The following is a 23,674-nucleotide window of genomic DNA, read 5'->3' as shown; positions in this document are numbered from 1 at the left end:
ATTTCAGTAATGAAGAAAGGGTGAAGACTGGAGACAAAGTGGGATTTTATCATGAGGACCACAGGGATCCATTATTTTTACATAGCAGTGTCATTATCTAATGTTTGTTTTAGGCTTGTGTTTGGAGCAGCAGTGAAAAGATGATTGTTATAAAGATTAAATAAATAGTAAAGGTAACTAATCAGTGTACTATAAAGCACTGTCCAGACACTAGTTATTTTTCTCAGGTGGTTGCTATACTACTTTCTGCCCTCTGCCCAACTGTACCAGCGTACTTTCTCAATCTCACCTATGGCTCTGTGCCCCATTAGCTGTTCAGTCTGTCAGGCAGTCACCCAAGGCGTTGGGTGGTAGGCGTTCAGACCTACCACAGTCTCCTGAAGCTGTGTATCCTTTATCTGACATGTTGCTCTACAACACTCACTGGGATGAGAGTGCCACCTCGTGTTGCATCGCTGACTGTTCAAAATCCCCAACAGGCTTTCTTTTCACTTGAACTTCTTGTGGGTAAGGCTACTGAAGCTTCCTCCCAGGAGTAATTTGGAAAACAAAATTGCTAACAAATAGTTTCCCAAAAATAACAGAAAAAGAGCCCAAGACCTTTTCAATACAGTAATAGTGTTAATGCCTGAATTTAGTAGATTTGTCCCTACATGCTGGAAAATGCTTAACCTATGTCCTTTGAACTCTTGCTATATATGTTTTTTAAAGATTTATGGGTTTTTAAAAAAATTATGTTTTAAAATACAGCTGAAATTATGATCTGAGAGCTGACATAGGTTAAGTAGAAACCTACCCTGCTCTCTCATACTCATTAATAAGTTCTGAGAAGGGATTCCAAGAGGTTGTTTGAAAGTACATTCCTTGATGCCCGCAAAAGAGGCTACAAGCCTTTGCAGGCAGACCAACTATTTAAACTATTTTAAAAGAATTATTAGAGAAAAAAATTTTCTTAAATTCCTGGAGAATGACCATGCCTAGATTCTTTTTGCCTTCTCCTCCCCACAGTTCTCCACAGGCACTTTTGCTTTACTTTTCTCCTCTTCTGGAGAAATGAGCTCCCATTTTTTTCTCATATTTGTTGAAAAATGAGCTCCCAACATCTGGGAGCTTATTTCTATTTTCTTAATCAAAGTATAAACCAATATACTGTCACTGTACACACATGATAAACATGTAATGCAAATTGACATTCTGTCCAAGAAAATAAAGCCTATATTTACTGAGCATTTTCTATATATTAACTCATTTAATCCTCACAAAAATCTACTAATGTAAGTATTATTGTTCCCATCTTAAGATTGAAAACTGAAGCTCAGAGAGGATTATACAAGTTTCCACATCGGGAAGTGGTACAATCATTTCAAATTCGGGTCTCTCTGATTCTAAACTCCTATGTCCATAATCATTATGCTTTATTGCCTCTAACCATAAAACTCCATAATTATAAGGATATACTAGTGCTGACTACCTCTTAAGTACAACCCAAGATAAACAAATTATGTGTAAATGTCAAAACTAATATAAATTTGGAAGTAAGATGATCATTCCAAACTTACCACAGGACTTCCCTGGTGACGCAGTGATTAAGAATCCGCCTGCCAATGCAGAGGACACAGTTTCGAGCCCTGGTCCGGGAAGATCCCACATGCCACGGAATAACTAAGCCTGCGAGCCACAACTACCGAGCCTGCGCTCTAGAGCCCGTGAGCCACAACTCTGAAGCCTGTGCGCCTAGAGCCCGTGCTCTGCAACAAGAGAAGCCACCGCAATGAGAAGCCCACGCACTGCAACGAAGAGCGGCCCCCGCTAGCCAAAACTAGAGAAATCCTGTGCACAGCAAAGAGGACTCAACACAGCCAAAATTTAATTAATTAATTAATTAAAAAAAAAACTTACCACAAAGTTTCAGTATCAGGACTATGTGGTACTGGCATAAAGGTAAACATATAAATTAAGGTAATAGAAATGAGAGTCCAGAAATGAAGTCACACAGCCATGATCAACAGATTTTAGGCAAGGGTGCCAAGACCACTAATAGGGAAAGAACAATATTATAAACAAATAGTGCTGGGACAAATGAATAGCTGTATACAAAACAATGAGGTTGGACCCTTACCTCACACTAAACACAAAAACTAACTCAAAATATATCAAGGACCTAAATGTGAAAATTTAGGTCTTTAACCTAAAACTGTTAACCTAAAACTGTTAAATTTTTAGAAGAAAATAGGCATAATCGTTTTTGTGCTTTTTTTCTTAAACATCTTTATTAGAGTATAATTTCTTTACAATGGTGTGTTAGTTTCTGCTTTATAACAAAGTGAATCAGTTATACATATACATATGTCCCCATATCTCTTCCCTCTTGCGTCTCCATCCCTCCCACCCTCCCTATCCCACCCCTCTAGGTGGTCACAAAGCACGGAGCTGATCTCCCTGTGCTATGCGGCTGCTTCCCACTAGCTATCTATTTTACGTTTGGTAGTGTATATATGTCCAAAAAAATAGGCAAAATCTTCATGACCTTGGATTAGGCCATGGTTTCTTCAATACGACACTAAAAGCATAAGTGACAAAAGAAAAAATAGATAAACTGGACTTTATCAAATTAAAAACATTTGTGCTCCAATGGACACCCTTAAGAAAGTAAAAAGTCAACCCACAGAATGAGATAAAATTTTGTAAATCGCATATCTGAGTTGTACTGAAATATAAAAGGAACTATTACAACTTAATAGTAAGAAGATAAATAACCCAATTTTAAAAGAAGCAAAGGATCCAAATAGATGGTTCTCCGAAAAAGATATACAAATGGTCAATAAGCATATGAAAAGCTGCTCAATATCAATAGCCAATTGAATTCAGTTATTAGTTCTAATAGTTTTTTGGTGGAGACTTTAAGGTTTTCTACGTATAGTATCATGTCATCTTAATTTTTCAAATTCTTGATTGCAGCACTGGCAGTATCTACTTTGATGACCCAGTTCTGCAATATGGATTTGGGTGTAGTTCCTGGAAATTCAGATAAAATCTCTTTTTCAGCACTAGCAATGTATCTCTAAGTAAGCCATTAATATCCTATAGGATAATTCTCTTTTTACATAGTGTGTATTCTGTTGCCTCAAACTGAACCCTGACTGATATACTACCTAATTTACCTTCAAAATCAAACCGGACAAGGACAATACAAGAATGGAAAATTGTATTAGGATGCCATTTATAAGTATAGATGCAAAATCCTAAATAGAAAATTAACAAATCAAATTCAGCACTGAAGAGCTAGAGCTAGAGGTGACCAAGTAGGGTTTATTCCAGGAATTCCAGAATGGTTCAAGCTCAGAAAACCAATTGGTGTGATTTACCACATTAATAGATTAAAAGAATAACATGACTATTTCCATTGAGGAAAAACTGCATTGAAAAAGTCAATATGCATTCATGATTTTTTTTTAAATAGCAAACAAACAATAGAAGACAATGGGCTTAACTGAAGGTCATTTAATAAAAACCTTCCATAAGCATCATACTTCATGACCAAAAAACTAGAAATATTCTCTTTAGGGTCACAATACACAGATACCCACTAAAGCCCCTGCTTTTCAATAATGTACCAGAGCTCTCAGATAATGAAATCAGAAAAGAAAAATAAAGAAGAATTATAAAAATTGTGAAGAAAGGATTTCATCAATATTCTTCTTTACTCTCATTGTGCAGCAACAAGCCTATTACCCTTCAAAAATAGAATAAATCATCTCTGCCACATCCAACCACCTTTTTTCCTTCTTTTGTCAAGTGGAATGAATTGTGGCCAGTTAACTCTTTCCACCTTCAGTTCAATTAAACTTTACTTTTTCCCCTGGTATAGCCATTTATTTTAGATATTAAGACCTCTAAACCATTAAAAATTAGTGTTCTGAAGACAGGATGCAAAAAATGTATAAGTAGGGCATTAGGTATCTTTTTGTGAACCATCACTTATAGGCATTGATTCTCAGACCCATGCATTCTGGCTCTCAGGAAAACTGTACCACGTATTTTTTGCTGGTGTCAAGCATACAATACATTATGCAAAACAACATTCTGACCTCTCAAGATATTGCATTCCCACCTAGCACCATAAGTTAGGCTTCAGTAGTAATTTCTAACAACCTATAAGGCAGGTGGTAAGGAATAAACTGTAAACTATAAAATCAATTCCTTGGAGGCAATGCTGTGTGGGATAAAATGACAGTAAATAAGATAGTCAGAAACTCCACGCAATCAGGGTGCTACCAAAATCATGGCAGAGAGAAATACAATCTATATCCTTTCTAGCTACCTGCTCTCCACCTACTCTACTCATTTATGGTACTATTGCAGGAAGACCCTAAGTGGAGGGCTCTCGGGATTCCTACCTCCTGGTATTCATGCTGTTGTATAATCCTCTCCTCTTGAGTGTGGGCAGAGTCTGTGACTTGGCTCTAGCCAGTAGATTATGGCAAAGGTAATGGAACGGCACTCCTGTGACTACATTATATTATATGGCAAAAGATATCATTTTCATGATTACATCATGTTATAAAAATCTCTACCTTAACACACTGGAGCAATGGACTCTCCTTGCAGGTAGGACTGGCTACATAATTTGTGGGGTCCAGTGCAAAAGCAAAATGTGAGACCCCTTGTTTAAAAATTATTAAGGATTTCAAAACAGCTACAGAAGAGCATTAAACCAAGTGTGGGCCTTCTAAGCACAGGACCTTATGTGACAGCATACAACACATGCCCAAAAAAGCCAGTTTTGTTTGTGGATTTGATGAAGTAAGTGGCCATGTTCATGAAGACTACATGCCAAGGAAATGTGGATAGCCTCCAGACAATAACCAGCAAAAAGCCAGGGCCTTCAGTCATACAGCCAACAACCCGAATAAGCTTAGAATTGGATTCTTCCCCAGTCAAGCCTCCAAATAAAAATGTAGTCTGGCCAACACCTTGATTGCTGCCTTGTGAGACGCTGAGTAAAGGACTCAGCTAAGCCATGTGTAAAATTCTGACCTATGGAAACTGTGAAATAATAACTATGTTGTTATAAGCTGCTAATTTTGTGATAATTTTTATGTGGCAATAAAAAACTAATGGATTTATCACATAAAACGTTGAGAATAAGTGCTTCTGTTGGCAAGTTAGGCATTCAGCAATGGTAACAAAATCAGCCTTCAGAAGTAAACATTGATGTTGCTACATCCATGCATAGCCTCTTTTCCTGAAGGATTGGGTCCATTAGAAGAGGTCTATCCATGCATTTTTCTTCTCAAACCTCCTTGTCTCTAAGATTCCTATATTCCTCCTTCCAGGTCCATTAGCCAATGATGTTGAATGAGCATAGATTCATTACCCAGGCCACACCTGCCATGAAGTCTGGAGATTTACCTGAAATACTCAACATTCCACCCATTAGGAGGAATTCCTTCTTATGTTCCTTTAGTGTCAACTTTGAGTGGAGTTGTAAGACAGTAGCAGTTTACTTCCACTTGGTGCCAGAAAATCATGTAGACTAATCTGTTAACCAGAGTCAAATATTTAGGTATTAAGAAACTCCCCACAAGAACTTAAATGAGATTGAGGGGAAAATGACAGTGTGGCAGATAGCTGGCTCAGAATGTGGGTTATCCGCTTGTGCAACTTACTTGTGTCTTGGATATTCTCAGGCTTGGTTCCTTTTATATCACTTCCATTTGATGATAGAATACTTCTGGACATGACCAACTGTTGGGTTACTTTGATTTGATAACACATGGTTCATAATGGGAAGCTCTGATCAAGTAGTCACTTTGTCTTATGATCAAGGATTTACTATTTACCTTTATGGTAATCATGCCCATTTGCCTCTATTGATTAAGTGCTTCTAATTAACTTTTGCTAACCTAGAATCTTTTCATCCTCACTGAAATGCAGGGAGTATATAAGATGCTGGCATTCTCCTGTCTCATGTATTTCTCAAGGATTTGGTAAAGAAATTGTCTCTGGACCCACTTTAGGACTACAGTTAGGAGTGAGGAGAGTAAGAGGCATATAACAAATTAATCCAACACGCCTACCTCCCAAATCTTTAATTCTTTTTTCTTTTGTTCTTTATGGTATGTCAATCTATTTTAATATGAACTATAGTCTAGATTTAAGTCAACTAAAACAGAAAACAGTTAAAACCACTCCCAGACGTTTAAGCTAGTGAATTAGAAATCAAATTTCTGAATAGGGTACCCTTATAGGTAAATTGCTAAATCTTAAATTATATTCTTCCTTTTTATTGGTCTAGCATGCTCAGATTCCATTATCATATGTACTGGTCAGATTTCTTTTAGCTAATTTTCAGTCTATGCCCTAAGTTAAAAATTTGAGAATGTCATTTCTTTTTTTTTAAACTCTTTAGCATATTTAGAAACAACACTCCCTGCCCACTCCTGGTGCTCATCTATAACAGTCAGCATTTTTAGTTGGAAACTAAAAATAACCAAGTTCAACTGATTTATGCAAAATAGGAAACTATTAAAAGGATTTGTGGTAGCTCATAGAATCATTAGGAAGCCTAGACAATTAGAGACAGGGCTTTGCACCAAAAACAGTGCCAAAAATCACATCATACAACTGGTTTAATGAGAACCCCACTGTGATTTCACCAAACAACAGTTGTTGAAGCCTACATAGTAAACAGAGCTATCTTTGTATACTAAATGCCACCCAATAGCATGGGTGCCACTACTGCTATAAAATTTAATCTTGTGCAATGACCTACACAGTGATCCAGAGTTCCTCTCACCTGATTCATTAACTCCCAATTCCAAGTACCCGGGCAAGATCATGTGTCCACACCCTAGGTGCAAGGGAAGCTGAGATAGCAAGTATTTGACATTTTTAGTGTTTATAGTGGAAAGTAGGCTCTGCCTCCCACCATATTAACAAAATAGGAAGTTCCCAAAGTATAGGAGGGTATGAGTACCAAATGTCAACTATGATTGAAATTACACATATTATATGTACTCTGTGATCCACAAATTCTGCCCCTAGAACTCCTAAAGAAATTCTCACGCACATACAAGACAGGAACAAGGATGTTTTCTGAAGCATTGTATGTAATAACAAAAAAGTGTGTGGGGGGACACAAATGCCATTGGTAGAGGATTAGATAAATAGGTTGTGATATGTTAAAATATTATGTCATTTTTTTAAAAATTCAGGTATTGTAAAACTACCGTGTCAGATACAATACTAAGCACTATGGATGGAGACTGGGGTGGGATGGGGAGAGGTTTACAAATATGAATTTCAAAAGACTGCTTATGAGATGTTCCCAATGAAGTGGAAGTATAGACACATCAGTATATCACTGGTACATATGTAATGCATCAAAGGATCAAATGGATCATGCTGTGATGATGCAGTTAGAAGAATCTGTCTGCATTAGTAGGAGAGGCATCACAGAAGAAGAAGATACATATATAAGTTAGGCCTTAAAATATGTACAAGAGTGTATGATGTAAAGGAGGAGAGTTCCATTCCAGGCAGTACAAATTTTACTTGTAAAGTCACTAAAGTTTGTTTTTCTGAAAAGTGCTTTTAAAGTACTTGACACTGTTCAGGAGATCTAAATAGACATTTCTCCAAAGAAGATATACAGATGGCCAACAAGCACATGAAAAGATGCTAAATATTGCTAATTATTAGAGAAATGCAAGTCAAAGCTACAATGAGGTATCACTTCACACCATTCAGAATGGCCATCATCAAAAAGTCTATTATTTAAATAAATGCTGGAGAGGATGTGGAGAAAAGAGAACCCTCCTACACTGTTGGTAGGAATGTAAATTGGTATGAGCCATTATGGAAAACAGTATGGAGCTTCCTTTATAAACTAAAAATAGAGTTAACATATGATCTAACAATCCCACTTCTAGGCATATATCCAGACAAAACTCAATCCTAAAAGATACATGCACCCCAATGCTCATAGTAGCACTATTTACAGTAGCCAAGACATGGAACCAACCTAAATGTCCATCAACAGATGAATGGATAAAGGTGATGTGGTATTTATATATATATAATGGAATATTACTCACCCATAAAAAAGAATGAAATAATGCCATTTGCAGCAACATGGATGGACCTAGAGATAATCATATTAAGGGGAGTAAGTCAGACAAAGAGAAATATCATATGATATCACTTATACGTGGAATCTAAAAAAATGATACAAATGAACTTATTTATAGAATAGGAAGAGACTCACAGACATAGAAAGCAATCTTCTGCTTACCAAAGGGGAAGGAGGGGGGTGTATATCTTAGGAGTATGGGATTAGCAGATACAAACTACTATATATAAAATAAATAGACAACAAGGTCCTACTGTCAAGCACAGGAAATTATATTCAATATCTTGTAATAAACTATAAGGGAAAGGATCTGAAAAAGAATAAAGATATATATAACCCCTCCCAGCTACTCACCAGCTTCACCCAGCTACTTTCCTACCTTGCCCAGCTACCCGCCTACATCACCAAGCAGCTACTCACCAGCTTCCCGAAGCTACTTGCCCACCAGCCCTAACTATTCTCCAACCAGTGCTAATTACACCCAGATGTCACCCAGCTATAGCCCAACATCCCTCAGTTACTCACCTACTAGTCCCAACTACACACTGAGGAGCCCCAACTACAGCCCAACTGCTCCAAGCTACTCTCCGACTTCACCCAGCTTCTCCCCGGCCTCGCCAAGCTACTCCCCTTTGAGCCCACGATACACATTACAGTCTCCCATCTATACCCCAAGTTCGCCCAGCTACAGCCCCAGCCCTCCCAGCTACAGCCCGACCTCTGGCAAAGTACACCCCAACCAGTCCTTCCTACAGCCACAGCTCACCAGAGTACACCCGACCTCTCCCAAGTACTCACCTACAAACCCAAAATATTTGTCCACCTCCCCCAAGTACTCTCCTACCCCCCAAGTACTCACCCACCAGCCCCACCTACTCTCCTGCTTCCCCCAAAGGCTCGACCTACTTGCCCACCTCCCCTAGCTACTCGCCCACCAGCCCCCCCATAGCCTCACCAGCCCAGCCATCAGCCCAGATGACAATGATGAGGAGAACTGAGGGTGAGCAGTGGGCAGTGGCACCTGGCAAGGGCAGTGGCACCTGGCAAGGTAAAAGCAGTGGGCAGTGGCACCTGGCAGTGGCACCTGGCACTTCAGGATGCTCTGCATTCCTCCTCTTCCCCACGGGGTGCAGGCCCCAGTCCGGCTCCTTTGTACATAGCTCCTTGTGACAGAGTTTCCTGTTGAAGTTCTGGTTCCATTTCTGCCAGGGCTTTTGTCTTGCTCTCCACTTGTGCTGTCTCAGAACCCACTCACGCGCTGTGGTGTTTTCCTTCCTGCCCCACCTACACCAGACCTGTTCCCAAATCCAGGATCCTTCTTGCATGTGGCTTGATTTGGGGTAAAGGGTATTTTAACTTCTTAGGGGTAGTTCCTACTGTGGGTTGTTACATCTGATCCTCCCGAAGAGCAAAGCAAAAGCTACTCTTTTTATTATTTTATTTTTTGAAGTTTAAGTAAAGTTTACTAATTTTGACCAAAAAAACCCACACAAACACTACACATAACACTCCAATTTTTGTCCACTTAAATCTCTGCCATTTTATATTACACCACTGAAAATGTTTCCTACAAGTAAAGCAATTATAATTTGGCCAATCAAAGATAAATAATTCATTCATAGAAAACCAATCAATAATAAAATTGATGCCAAAAAATTAAACAACCTATAAAAAAATGGATAAAGTCCTAGAAATATACAGTGTACCAAAACTGAGACATGAAGAAATGGAAAATCTGAACAGACCAATTACTAGTTAGGAAATTGAATCAGTAATCAAAAGCCTCCCAACAAAGAAAAAGTTCAGGACAAAATGGCTTCACTGGTGAGTTCTACCAAACATTTAAAGGAGAACTAATAGACTTCCCTGGTGGCAGAGTGGTTAAGAATCTGCCTGCCAATGCAGGGGACATGGGTTCGATCCCTGGTCCGGAAAGATCCCACATGCTGCGGAGCAACTAATTCTGTGTGACACAACTACTGAGCCTGCGCTCTAGAGCCCGTGAGCCACAACTACTGAAGCCTGCACGCCTAGAGCCTGAGCTCTGCAACGAGAAGCCACTGCAATGAGAAGCCCACGCACCACAACAAAGAGTAGCCCCCCCCTTGCCGAAATTAAAGAAAGCCCGCACGCAGCAATGAAGACCCAATGCAGCAAAAAATTAATAAATAAATTTATTTTTTAAAAAAAGAAGAACTGGGCTTCCCTGGTGGGGCAGTGTTTGAGAGTCTGCCTGCCGATGCAGGGGACACGGGTTCGTGCCCCGGTCTGGGAAGATCCCACATGCCGTGGAGCGGCTGGGCCCGTGAGCCATGGCCGCTGAGCCTGCGCGTCCGGAGCCTGTGCTCCGCAACGGGAGAGGCCACAACAGTGACAGGCCCGCGTACTGCAAAAAAAAAAAAAAAAAAAAAAGAAGAACTAATACCAATTCTTCTCAAACTCTTTCAAAAAATAGAAAGTGAGGGGACACTTCCAAACTCATTTTATAAGGCCAGCATCACCCTGATATCAAAACCAGACAAGGATATTATAAGAAAAGAAAATTGACCAATATCACTGATGAATATAGATGCAAAAATCCTCAACAAAATATTAGCAAATTTAATTCAACAGAACAGTTAAAGGATCATACACCATGATCAGATGGCATTTTTTCCTGGGATTCAAGGATGGTTCAACATACACAAATCAATCAGTGTAATACATCACATTAATAAAATGAAGAATGAAAATCATAATGATCATCTCAATAGACGCTGAAAAAGTATTTGACAAAATTCAACATCTATTTATGATAAAAACTCTCAACAAAGTAGCTATAGAGGGAATGTACCTCAAAATAATAAGGGCCATATATGACAAGCCACAGTTAACACCATATTCAACAGTGAAAAGCTGAAAGCTTTTCCTCTAAGATCAGGAAAAGGACAAGGATTCTCACTCTCACTACTCTTATTCCGCATAGTACTGGGAGTCCTAGCCATAGCAGTTAGGCACAAAAAAGAAATAAAAGGGAACCAGGGAAAAAATAAAATTGTCTCTATTTGCAAATGACACGATAGTATATATAGAAAAGAATATATATATATATATGTATATATACACACACACACATATATAAAGAACAAAGCTGGAGACATCATGCATCCTGCTTTCAAACTATATTACAAAACTAGAGTAATCCAAACAGTATGGTATTGGCATAAAAACAGACACATGGATCAGTGGAACAGAATAGAGAGCCCAGAAATAAACCCATGCATATATGGTCATTTAATTTATGACAAAGGGAGCCAAGAATATACAAGGGGGAAAGGCTAATCTCATCAATAAATGTTGGGAAAACTGGACAGACTAATGCAAAAAAAAAAAAAAAGAACCTATATTTCTATCTTACACCATTCACAAAAATTAACTCAAAATGAATTAAAGATTTGAATTTAAAACCTGAAACCATAAAATTCCTAGGCAAAAGCATAGGGGGTAATTTCCTTGACACTGGTCTTGGTAATAATTTTTTAGATTTGACATCAAAAGGAAAGACAATGATAGCAAAAATAAACAAGTGGGATACATCAAACTAAAAAACTTCTGCACAGCAAAAGAAAACATCAACAATATAAAAAGACAACCTATGGAATGGGAGAAAATATTTGCAAATCACACATCTGATAAAGCATTAATGTCCAAAATATATATAAAGTCACACAACTTAATAGCTTAAAACCAAACAATCCAATTTAAAAACAAGCAGAGGAACTGAGTAGACATTTTTCCAAAGAAGATATATAAATGGCCAACAGGAACATGAAAAGGTACTCAACATCACTAATTATCATAAAAGTACAAATCAAAGCTACAATGAAGTACCACCTCACACCTGTTAGAATGGCTATCATCAAAGAAATCAAGAGATGGACAGTATTGGTGATGATATGGAGAAAAGAGAACATTTGTACACTGTTTATGGGAATGTAAATTGGTACAGCCACTATGGAAAACAGTAGAGAAGCTCCATAAAAGATGAAAAATAGAACTACCATATGATCCAACAATCCCACTTTTGGGTGTATATTGAAAAGAAATGAAAACAGAATATTGAAGTGATGCCTGCACTCTCATGTTCATTGTAGCATTACTCACAATAGCCAAAATATGGAAACAACCTAAGTGTCCATCAACAAATAAACGGATAAAGAAAATGTAATATATATAGAATATATGCATTGTTTTTATGTATACACACACACACACACACACACACACACACACACACACACACACACACAATGGAATACTATTCAGCCATGAGAAAGGAAATCTCTCCACTTGTGATAACATAGCTAGAACTTAAAGGTCTTATACTAAGTGAAATAAGCTAGACAAAGACAGACAAATAACTGCATGACTGCATGGCATCACTCATGTGGATCATGTGGAATCTTTTTTTTTAATAAAGTCAAATTCATAGAAACAGAAAGTAGAAAAGTGGTTGCCAGGAGCTGGGGGGTGGGGTAAATGAGGAGAAGTTGGTAAAAAGGTACAGAATTTCAGCTATAAGATGAGTAAAGCCTGAGGATCTAATGTAAAACATGGTGACTATATAGTTGATAACACTGGATTGTATAAATGAAATTTGCTAAGGGAGTAGAAATGAAATATTCCAGAAAAAATATTAAAAATAAATCTGTGAGGTGAGGGCTAGATTAATTAACTAAAAGGGGGGGAATCCTTTCACAATGTATATGTATATCAATTCATCACAATATACAATTTAGATATCTTACAATTTTATTTGTCAATTATACTTCAATAAAGCTGAATTTTTAAATGGTAATAAAGTTGAGTTACTTTTCCACCTTAAGCAATAAAAACTTTTGAAAATGTTGCCATCTAGTGGTGTCAAACAAAAAAAATAATTAATAACTAGTAAATCGTTCAACCACGTTTCCTAGGAAAACTTTCCTTAGCAGTTTTCAAATAAGCAAATGCTACTCTTGTGCCTCTGCTTTAAGAAGTACTCTGGACTTAGGCTATTGGACTTTAAAATTTGGCTTCATCATTTACCAGCAGAATGGTAAATGCCACAGGCAAGATGCTTAATTTCTCTGTAAAATGCACATAATAGTAGTACCTACCTCCCAGAATTAAGAAAAATTAATAAGAAAATCCATATAAACTTGTTTAGCACTCTGTTTGGCTCATAGTATGCACCCAGTAAGTAGTCATTATTATATTACTTGATGGGGAAAGAGTCGCGAACTATTTGGGTTGTCGGTGAGAATGAAGTTTGAGTGATACAGCACTTAAAACTATGGCACTTTATATTGTCAAATCTGGTTAGAGTATTATACTTCTTTCTTGAAGCAGTAGAAACATTGGTATATCGTTGCTATCTAGATGGCAGGTGTTAATGACTGGTATTCTCTAATTTTAAAAGGTCCCTGGGGTTTCCCTGGTGGCTCAGTGGTTAAGAATCTGCCTGCCAATGCAGGGGACACGGGTTCGAGCCCTGGTCTGGAAAGATCCCACATGCCACGGAGCAGCTAAGCTTGTGAACCACAACTACTGAGCCCATGTGCCACAACTACTGAAGCCCACGCGCATAGAGCCCATGCTCCACAAGAGAAGCCACTGCAATGAGAAGCCCGTGCACCGCAATGAACAGTAGCCCTGCTCGTCACAACTAGAGAAAGCCCGCGCAGCAACGAAGACCCAACACAGCCAAAAATAAATAAATTAAATAAATTAATTTTAAAAAAAAAGAAAAAAAGGTCCCTGAATCTGACCATAATTGTGACTTACTGTCAAAATATTTATAAACTATAATTTATCCCTGATTTGGTCTGTTGGCTATTTTTTTTAAAAATGTAAATCTTTCTAGGAGAGCACAAATGGAAGTGGAAGAAAGGCAGCTTCACTAGTTGGTTAAAAAAATCGAGGCTCGGACTTCCCTGGTGGCGCAGTGGTTGAGAGTCTGCCTGCCGATGCAGGGGACATGGGTTCGTGCCCCAGTCCGGGAAGATCCCACATGCCGCGGAGTGGCTGGGCCCGTGAGCCATGGCCGCTGAGCCTGCGCGTCCGGAGCCTGTGCTCCGCAGTGGGAGAGGCCACAACAGTGAGAGGCCCGCGTACCGCAAAAAACAAAACAAAAAAAATCGAGGCTCATATAAGATGCAATCATCTCTAAACCTGCCTGTCATGAAGGTAAGGCTGATGGAACTGGTCCTCTCTTTATTATATCCTTTGAGCTATAGTATTGCAATGACTTATTTTATTCTTCAAGACAGTCCTTACAGCTTATTTTAACTTAATTTCACCTCTCCAGTAATGCATAGTGTGATTTTTAAAATATATTTGACTAAAATGTCCCCTGAGATCTCCAAGGATATGACGACAAAATAGTTAGATCACACCACAATTGAGAATTTACAGGTATGCAACCAACAATATTCATAGTATTAGTTAGTGGATTGGAGTCAATCTGAGAGGTAAAAATCATGCCACGAGACTCTGTCATGAACACTTTTTTCTCAATATTTTTATCAAAATCCTGATGAATAAAGCATGCTTTGTTTAAGTTGCAGAAAACTCTGGGTGGATAGATGTGGCAGGCAGCCTCTAAGGTGACCCCAATTATTCCTGCCTCCTGGTAGTCACACCTTTGTGGGATCCCCTGCCCTTGTGTGCAAACTGGTCCTAATAACTCACTTCTAATGAATATAATACAGCAAAAGTGATGGGAGTTGCTTCTGAAATTAGGTTACGAAGAGATTATGGCCTCCATTTTGCATGCTTTTTTCTTGCTCTCTCTTGCTAACTCGCTATGATAGAATCCAGCTGCCCTATGAAGAGGCCTCCCTGACGAGGAACTGAGAGAGACCTCTGACCAACAGCCCTGGAGGAAATGAATTCTGCCAAAAACCACACGAGTGAGCTCAGAAACATATCTTCTCTTAGTTGAGGTTTCACATGTGACTGCACCCCAGACACCTTCATTACAGCCTGTTAAGGGACTTCTAGTCAGAGGTAACCAGATAAGCCATGCCCTGGATTCCTGACCCACAGAAACTCTGAGATAATATTGTTTTGTATTTTAAGACATTAAATTGTGGGAATAATTTGTTATACAGCAATAGATAACCAATTCACTTGATCAGGCGTCAGCAAACTACAGCCTGCAGGCCAAATCTGGTCGACGCCTGCCATTGTATGGCCCTTGGGCTAAGAATGGTCTTTACATTTAGAAGAGTTTGGTTTTTTGTTAATGAAAGAAAAAAATGATATGTAACAAAGACCCATGGCCCACAAAGCCTAAAATATTCACTAGGTTTTTCAGAAAAAGCTTGCCAACAGTAAATAATATGACCCATAGCAGAATCAAGATTCCAAATGATTACCTTAACTCACTAAAATAAAGAAGTGAAGGTAATGAGATAAAATTTAGCAGTCATTAATAAAAAGTTCTGTCCTTAAATTCAAAAGCTCAATCTCAGAAATATAGGATAGTGATCACGTGAATAGAATTAGAATATTTTAGTGGATCCCGGTCTCACAAAGAGCAAAAATATGGTGTGGATACTTCAAGTTAATATAATCCAAGATTGCATTAACATAAATACAAATCTAGGTCACAGAGAAATATAACCTCAAGACTACTCAACTCAACACATGTGGTGTATTTTAACATGGATCATTTTTAAATTGATTAGAGACAGTGGAGAAGGCATTTGTATTTATTTTGGTGGAAAAGCCTTTTAAATTTACTTTCTTAAATAATTGCAAGATTTTTTTTTCATCAACATGATAGGTGGAACTACTAGTATCCAAATTTATGTATTTTATCTGTATTAATCTCTCTCCATATTTTTTTTTACTTGAATCTTCCTTTGATGCCTATTTGTAGTTTATGTTGAATAACATGTTTATAATTTTCATGGATGTCTTTCCCTTCCTCTTACATACTTGTGTTTGACTATGGAGGTGGCAGATGTTTGGTGTATTTAAGAGTATTATGTCTATAACCGCTTAAAATTGGTCTATCACTGTCTATCTGTTTTCATATCCTGTATACATCTGTGCCCACAAATGTATCCCAGAGCTTTGAGGTAAGAGTCACTGCAGAATAAAATCCATCTAGAAACAAACAAAAAGCAGATCATTCATTTAAAACTAACTCTAAATTCACATTTATACTCATCATGAATGAGAAACATAGAGACAAACCAAATATGTTTCAACTTACTTGAATTCAGTTTTGAAGACTGACTGGAGATATGACGTACCCAGAGTCACAATTAACTCCACTCATTCCATTTTTACAGTAAAATCTACTCTCTCCTGGTTTTTCTACCAGTGTGGTTTATTTTAACATCATAGTCCACGATTCCTTGTTTCCTGTTATTCCTGAGAAATTGCTCTGAACTGACAGGGAGTCACTGACTCAGATCCAATGGCTCCTTCAGCTTCCATACCAGCCAGTGGTAGGAAAATCAAGGAGGACTGGGGATTAGAGCCTTTGACGCTGAACCCTGGAAAGCAGAATGTGGAGGCACTACGAGAGTTCCTCTTTATTTTTTATTTTATTTTATTTTTAGCTGCTTTGGGTCTTTGTTGCTGCAAGCGGTCTTTTCTCTAGTTGCGGTGAGCGGGGGCTACTCTCCGTTGTGGTGTGCGGGCTTCTCATTGAGGTGGCTTCTCTTGTTGCGGTGGCTTCTCTTGTTGTGGAGCAGGGCTCTAGCCTCGTGGGCTTCAGTAGTTGTGGCTTGTGGGCTCTAGAGCACAGGCTCAGTAGTTGTGGTGCACGAGCTTAGTTGCTCTGCGGCATGGGGGATCTTCCCGGACCAGGGCTCGAACCAGTGTCCCCTGCATTGGCGGGTGGATTCTTAACCACTGAGCTACCAGGGAAGCCTGAGGGTTCCTCTTGAGAAGAGTATTTCTCCCTCAGAATGAGTGAAAAGTGACTGCCATTTTCATATTCTAGAGGGAGGTGCAGACTTTCACTAAGCTGACTCAATGATGAAAAGACAGAGATTAAAAGAAAGAAAACACAGAAGAGAGAATTTTAGTGATAACACTTCTGCTTATACTGAATCACTATTTGAATAAAATTTTACTTAAGTACTTAAGGTTAAAATTTAAATCTCAAACATATATTTGGGTAATGCTCATATTTGACTCTATTTTGTTCTACAAGTGCATAACTGGTAGCCTTCCACAATAAACTTCACTTAATATTTAAGTCATAGATCATGATAATCTATAAAAACTTCTCACTGTTAAGGAGGTGGATGGAAATCATTGTGTTAAGCCTCTTAATAATGAGTGTCTCCATAAAAAATTTATTTCTTATAAATTTTAACTTGACTATGAGAAACTAGGAGATGCAAAAAAATTTATTTTAAGTTGTTTCAATAACTTGGGAAAAAGAAAGGGAAAATCAAGAATGAAGTAAACCAGCAGAATAACTTGCTTGTTAAAAAGGAAATTACAAGCATATATAACCAGACTTTCTATTTGTATATTAGTTACCAAGTAATTTACCAGAGATTATTCAAAGTCTTTAGTATGGTTTAGAAGGTGACTTTCAATGAGCAATATGTTTTCACTTGTCTGAGGATTAGAAAGTCACACGTCCAGAAAAGACTCTTTTTGGTATGCGATATATAGTTATGTGGTTATTGCATTTTTATTTTGTTTTTTGTTTCTTTTAATATTTATTTATTTGGCTGCTCCAGGCCTTAGTTGCAGCATGTGGGATCTTCATGGCCTCATGTGGGATCTTTAGTTGCGGCATATGAGCTCTTAGTTGCGGCATGTGGGATCTAGTGGGAGTGTGGAGTCTCAACCCCCGGACCACCAGGGAAGTCCCTGCACCTTTATTTTGAATTACAATTTTCTCTGTTACCGTGTATTGGCCTTAACAGATTCATAGGTCAATTAGAAATGAAAATGACTCTAAAATTAGTATTGCTTAATATACATTTTATCATTTAATTATTATTAAATATGCTATTATTTGTATTACGAATATCATTATTATTATAACATTTTATATTTATATAATGCAGAAATTTTTCTCCTGATTTTTATTAAGTAAACAAACAAAATGGCAGTAGAAAAAAAATGTATATTATTGGCATGTCCCTCTAACACAGTCACTGTTTCTTTTTCCTTGTTCCCTTATTATTGTGCCCATATTCATCTATATTTTAAATTGTTGCTTTTGTGATAGACAAAATGTTACGCTTTAACTTTTTATTTAAAATTATAGCAAAACAGCTTTTCTCCCTGCTGCATGGATTCATAATGATCTTCTTAATGTGGTGATGTTCAAAGATTTCATAAAATGAAATAGGGTGTCACTTGTGGAACTCCAGGTGATTAGTCATGTCCACAAGGTGCCACTTACCTTGGTAAATTCTTCACTATCCCCTCATTTTACAGACTGGGACACCCAATTTGTTCCCTGTCCCAGAAATTGATTGAGTATGGGGCCTCATTCATTCTAACAAACATTAAAGAGACTGACATATGAGGAAACTAGAATAGCCATTTATTAATTTACAATGAGAAGTAAAGAAGTAAAGATGCAAGCCTACCTTCCTGTGTTTGCTTTGACCTGCCTGTCACATTCTATCCGTCTAGGCAAACTCCATGAGATGTCTAATGATAGGGAGGTAGTCTGATTAGAATGGACTACAGACAGAAAAAGAATCCCTGAGTAATTTGAATGCCTGTCCCCATAACTGCTTTAAGTACTTCTAAGCAAGATAATAATGTCCTAATCAGTGCTGAATGGGCATGCTCCTGTTTTGTCTTCAAGACCTCTCCTTTTTTGTTGTTGTTTCCATTGCTGAACAACCTTATCCTCAGTTGGCACATTCTTTCATTAAATGTGCCAGTAAGTTCATTCAGGTTACAATTATATACTTTGGACTTGAAAGCCATTCTCCTTCTTCTGCCCTGATCTATTATGCTTTGATTTTACTGCCTACCTCTTGCAAACAAATTATTTTTCTTTAATATTAGTTATTGAGAAACACCTATTGTTCCCATATACCCCAAATATCCCTTATAAATGGCAACATAGTATTCCATTGAGTTCCTGCACCATAATTTATTTAAGCAATTTTCTATCAATGGCCATTTTGTATTTTTCCCTTCCCCACCCTATGAAATCATAATGCACATCCCTTTTTCTTCTTTGGCATTGTTCACAAGAATAAATTCCTATGAGAATTAGAGAATCAAAGGGAGAATACATTGCATACCTTTTTACATTTATTGCCTAATAACTTCACAAAATGGTTTGAGCAATTTATGCTGATACCAGCAAAATATAACAATTTCAAAATAATCTCACCATTTTTATTTCTCTGAAATTAAAAATAGGAATAAAATTATAATATGTTGCTATTTCAAATCGCATTTTAATTACTACTGAAACTGGTCATTTTTCATGTCTCATTATTAATCTTTTCTTGTTAACTGAGTCAAATTATACTTTTTGTTCTTTTTTTGAGAAGTTGGTATTTAGCTTATCACTTTGTATAAACAGTTTATATGACATATTGTTTCTGTCAATATAGAGCCTAATATTTTCCCAATTATTATTTTAATTTAAGATGTCCAGATATGCTTTTCTGTGTTTTATAAATCTCTTCAAATTGTGTTCAGCCCATTTAATGTATTTTGATATTTATTTTTTGATAAAATCTTCCTCATTCACTTCCCTATTGTTTCAAAATACCTCATTTGTCATATGTTAAAATAAATGATTACATATAGCTAGTTTTGCTTTTCAACATTGCTTACAAGATTTATCAACTATCTTTAATAATGAATAAATCCCAGGAGCCTCACATTTCACCCTGCACTACATAGAGTTGCCCATGAAAGAAACAGCTCAATCGCAAATCAATGCCAAAAATCAAAACTTCTTCCTTTGTGAATTTTGATTGAGGCTCATATTAAAAACTCCTGTCTGTTTTCTTTATTCATTATGTTTTAATATTTATGACTTGTTTCTCACAATTGAAGTAGTATGGGCCTCAATTTCAGTTGTTCCAATGAATTACTGCCTATCTTTTCGAAGTGCTCTCCACAAGACCTCTAAAGTGATTTACTTAGATTGAGTGCTCCTGGGTTTCTTTTTCTGACTACATATCATATCATAATATATTATTATATCACATTATAGTATATATTACATTACATTTCCAGTCACTTAAATTCTTTTGCATTTTGATTTGCAACTCAGTAGTCTAAGTGTGTCCTGATAGTTACACATATTGAAATAAGTTAAAGATAATATTCTTCAAAGTATGGTAAATTCTCTCTGTTACTTACATCAGCTATCAAACTCTACAGATAGAAAAATGAAGGGAAGGAGGGAAGAAGAGAGGGAGCAAAAGAGAATGAGAATAGAATTTACAGTTATAGTCATATAATTTTTTACAGCATATAAATGGAAACATTCCTCTATTATTTGTAAATGACTGCAGTTTTCACTTCCAAGATGCAAGGCTCTCTACCATTCTTGATAATAAATACTATGCTATGTTCTGATCCCACTTAGACATTCTGTGATGTAAGGTATGACTATATATCTTCCAACCTTTGTATTCCCAAATTCTAAAAACAGGAATGTACAGATTTAGATATATGCTGCCAAAGGCAAAAAAGAGAGACTTTCAACTATGCAAAGACAAGTCCTCTCCTGTTAGTCTAGTCATGTCTGTTTCACTAAAACTCTAATGTGTATCTCTAGATTGTCACAATGTACATCGGTAACATAGTACATGTATGGGGAAACAAAATAAAAATTTAGAACAGAAGACCCTGGATTAACAACTTTGAAATAATCAAGGCATTTTGGAGGGAGAATAACTAGAATTATAAGAGGGAAATATTGTTACAATTTCTCACTCTGTAATATGAATAAAAATGAGGGGTGGGGTAATGGGGATGGGGTGGAGAAAAAGTGGAATGTTATGATACTTACACTATTCCTGGGTAAGCCCCATGACTATGTTTAAATGATCACTGGTATTCATCCAATGTAGTCAGATCACTTTGGAGGACAATGATATTTAAGTCTTTATCACCCTAAACAAACATACTTGAGGGTGGAATTTCACACTTAGAGATTAACAGCAAAGTTTTCTAGTTAAGACACTTGGTCCAATAGTTGCCTTTGTTTGCAACAAAAAGTATTATTTAACATGTGAACATGGAACGAACAGAAAGTATTAAAAGTTATAGATTGTCACAGTTGATTTTAATATTTTGGGTTTAACATGAACCCTAAAATCCTAACTGGAAAAAAAACTTTTAAAAAAAAAAGGAATCTGTCAAAAAATATACATATATATGTATATAATACGAGCTTTGGTAAAGACATATAACTTAATTCTCAAAAAAATATGGTTTTCCCCTAAACATCCTATAGAAAGTAACTGATTTTTCAAAAATCTATTCATGTTTTTAAAATATAAAATCCTAATAGTCATGCCATAAAATTATCTGAAAAAGATACTTTCTGCTTCTTTAAATATATATGACCTTCAGTTAAAGAAAACAGAAAATTCAGCCTTTAGATCTTATGCACTATTGAATTTTTTCATTAATGCTTCATCATACCCCTTTCTACTTGTTCTAATTTCAAGTTGAAGGTTGAGGTAGAAGGCAGAGAGTAGAAGTTGCATAAACTGTTGCCAACTGAATCTCCTTTTTAAAGTGATTTCAACAGTAAGTCCTTATTCCCAACCACCTAAGATCTAAACTATATCTCAGGGTCCTAGAGCTTCCATAATCTGGACCTAACTTTCCTGCTTTATTCCCAATAATCCTGAGTATTCTTCTTCTTTTCTGGTTGGGCCTATTAAACTCATTCATTCAATAAATATTTGTTTAGTGTTTACCATGTAGTAGACACCAAACCACAATGTAGTGGTGGCACAGGCTCCAGAACCAGACAGATCAAGTTAAAACACAGGTTAAAATACCACTTACTGTGAGGTTTCTTACTGTGTGAGGTTCCTTAACCTCCATTTGCCTCTATTTCCTTATCTGTCAAAAAGGGGTAATATAGTATCATAATTTTATTGTAAAGATTAAAGGAAATAATACATATCAAGTGCATAGAACAGTTCCTGACACATAGTAAGCCCTCAAAAAACATTACGTGTTATTAGGTAGTGTAGAGTGTTTAAGGAAAACAAAAATTAAAACAAAATTTTCTAAGTGTTATTCCCGGGGAAGTACAGGGTGTTGGGGGCGGGGCGCAAAAAAGGCAACTGCATTGACAGGAAAGGTTTCCCAGGGAAGTGACATTGAAGTTGAAATATAAGTTGGAGTCAGCTTGGTAATAGAAGAAAGCAGTAGTCTAAGCAAGAAGAACTATATGTGAAAAGGCCCAGGAACGCATTAACATGGTACTTTGGTGAAACTAAATGAAATTCAGTAGGACTGAGGAATGAGAGATGAGGTCAGAGAAATGAGGGAGGATCCAGGTCACAGATTCTTTGAGTTTCAACTCCATACCAACAATAATAAAAGGAATTTGGGGATTTTAAGAAGAAAGGCAATATGACCCTATTTGTGCATCAAAATAGGTAGCAGCAGAGTGAAGAATAAATTGGAGAGGAAAAGGAGAACAGGATAGTCCCTTGTGTCTTACTGTCATGACATGCTCTATCGTCTTTCATAGGCCATATGAACACCATAGTCTTTGGAAAGCCTTTCTTCACTTCTTGAACTCTCACTGATCATTTTCTTCCTTCTAAACTCCAGTAGCACTTTTTTTTACTGTGACGATGCACCTTTAATCCATAACCTAACTACAAGGCTATTATCTGAGGGGAGGAAGGCAAAGGGGAGGATTAGTCATCTGTCTTTTCAAGCACAGCTCCAAGAAAGACTCACAAGCTCTTAAGGTCTTGCAGTTTGGATTCCTAGAAAGCAGATTCTGAGATTGAGTTTAGTGTACAGTGAGTACTCGTGGGACTAAGGAGTACCCATGGGGTTGACACCTGTGGAAGGGAGAAGAGGAAGCAGGAGAGGGGAGAGGGAGAAGCGAGAAAAGCTCCACCCAACCCCGTTGGAAGCTTTGGAGCTAGAATGGTCTTTCAGATGGCAAGGCCTTTATACTCAATCCACTATTGGATATAGGACTTCCCAGGTGGGTCTCTGGAACTGAGGCAATCTCTGAAGGTGCTGAAACATGATGGTTATCTGTAGATAGCCCCTTCAGTAGCTGAGGCATCAGGCCTTCACTGAAGGGATATAGGTGGTGTATCACAATGTCACCACACTGGGATAAGATAGCCTGGACTGCTTATCCAAGAAACTTGACCAAAAATCTTCACCAGACTTCCATACATAGTTGCCTAATTATACCTCCTTGTAGCTATGCCCTCCTTCCCAGAAGAAGGATGAGTTTTCAGTGTAGACAGACAAGTGGAGAGGAAGACTGTGGAAGAGAAGAAAAAGACAAAGAAGAAGCTAGAACATTAGGGGGAACATGCCCAGGCATAT

General features: G+C 37.4%; 1 protein-coding gene across 8 annotated transcripts in view; it reads right to left on the bottom strand.

Annotated features, from left to right (window-relative positions):
- ALB (albumin) overlaps window positions 1-23,674 on the bottom strand; it is a 144,006-nt gene that overhangs the window by 73,443 nt on the left and 46,889 nt on the right. The window contains exon 3 of one of the 8 annotated variants that reach the window (XM_073805327.1): window positions 8,100-8,146. The exons of the other annotated variants lie outside the window; for them this stretch is intronic. The gene's annotated coding sequence lies outside the window, so the exon portion shown is untranslated. The remainder of the gene's footprint in view (window positions 1-8,099; window positions 8,147-23,674) is intronic. 8 annotated transcript variants of the gene reach the window in all.

Source organism: Tursiops truncatus, chromosome 5, assembly GCF_011762595.2.
Source record: "Tursiops truncatus isolate mTurTru1 chromosome 5, mTurTru1.mat.Y, whole genome shotgun sequence".
Classification (NCBI taxonomy): Eukaryota; Metazoa; Chordata; class Mammalia; order Artiodactyla; family Delphinidae; genus Tursiops; species Tursiops truncatus.
The sequence above is the reverse complement of the archived record's forward strand: the minus strand, read 5'-3'. Positions and strand labels throughout refer to the sequence as shown.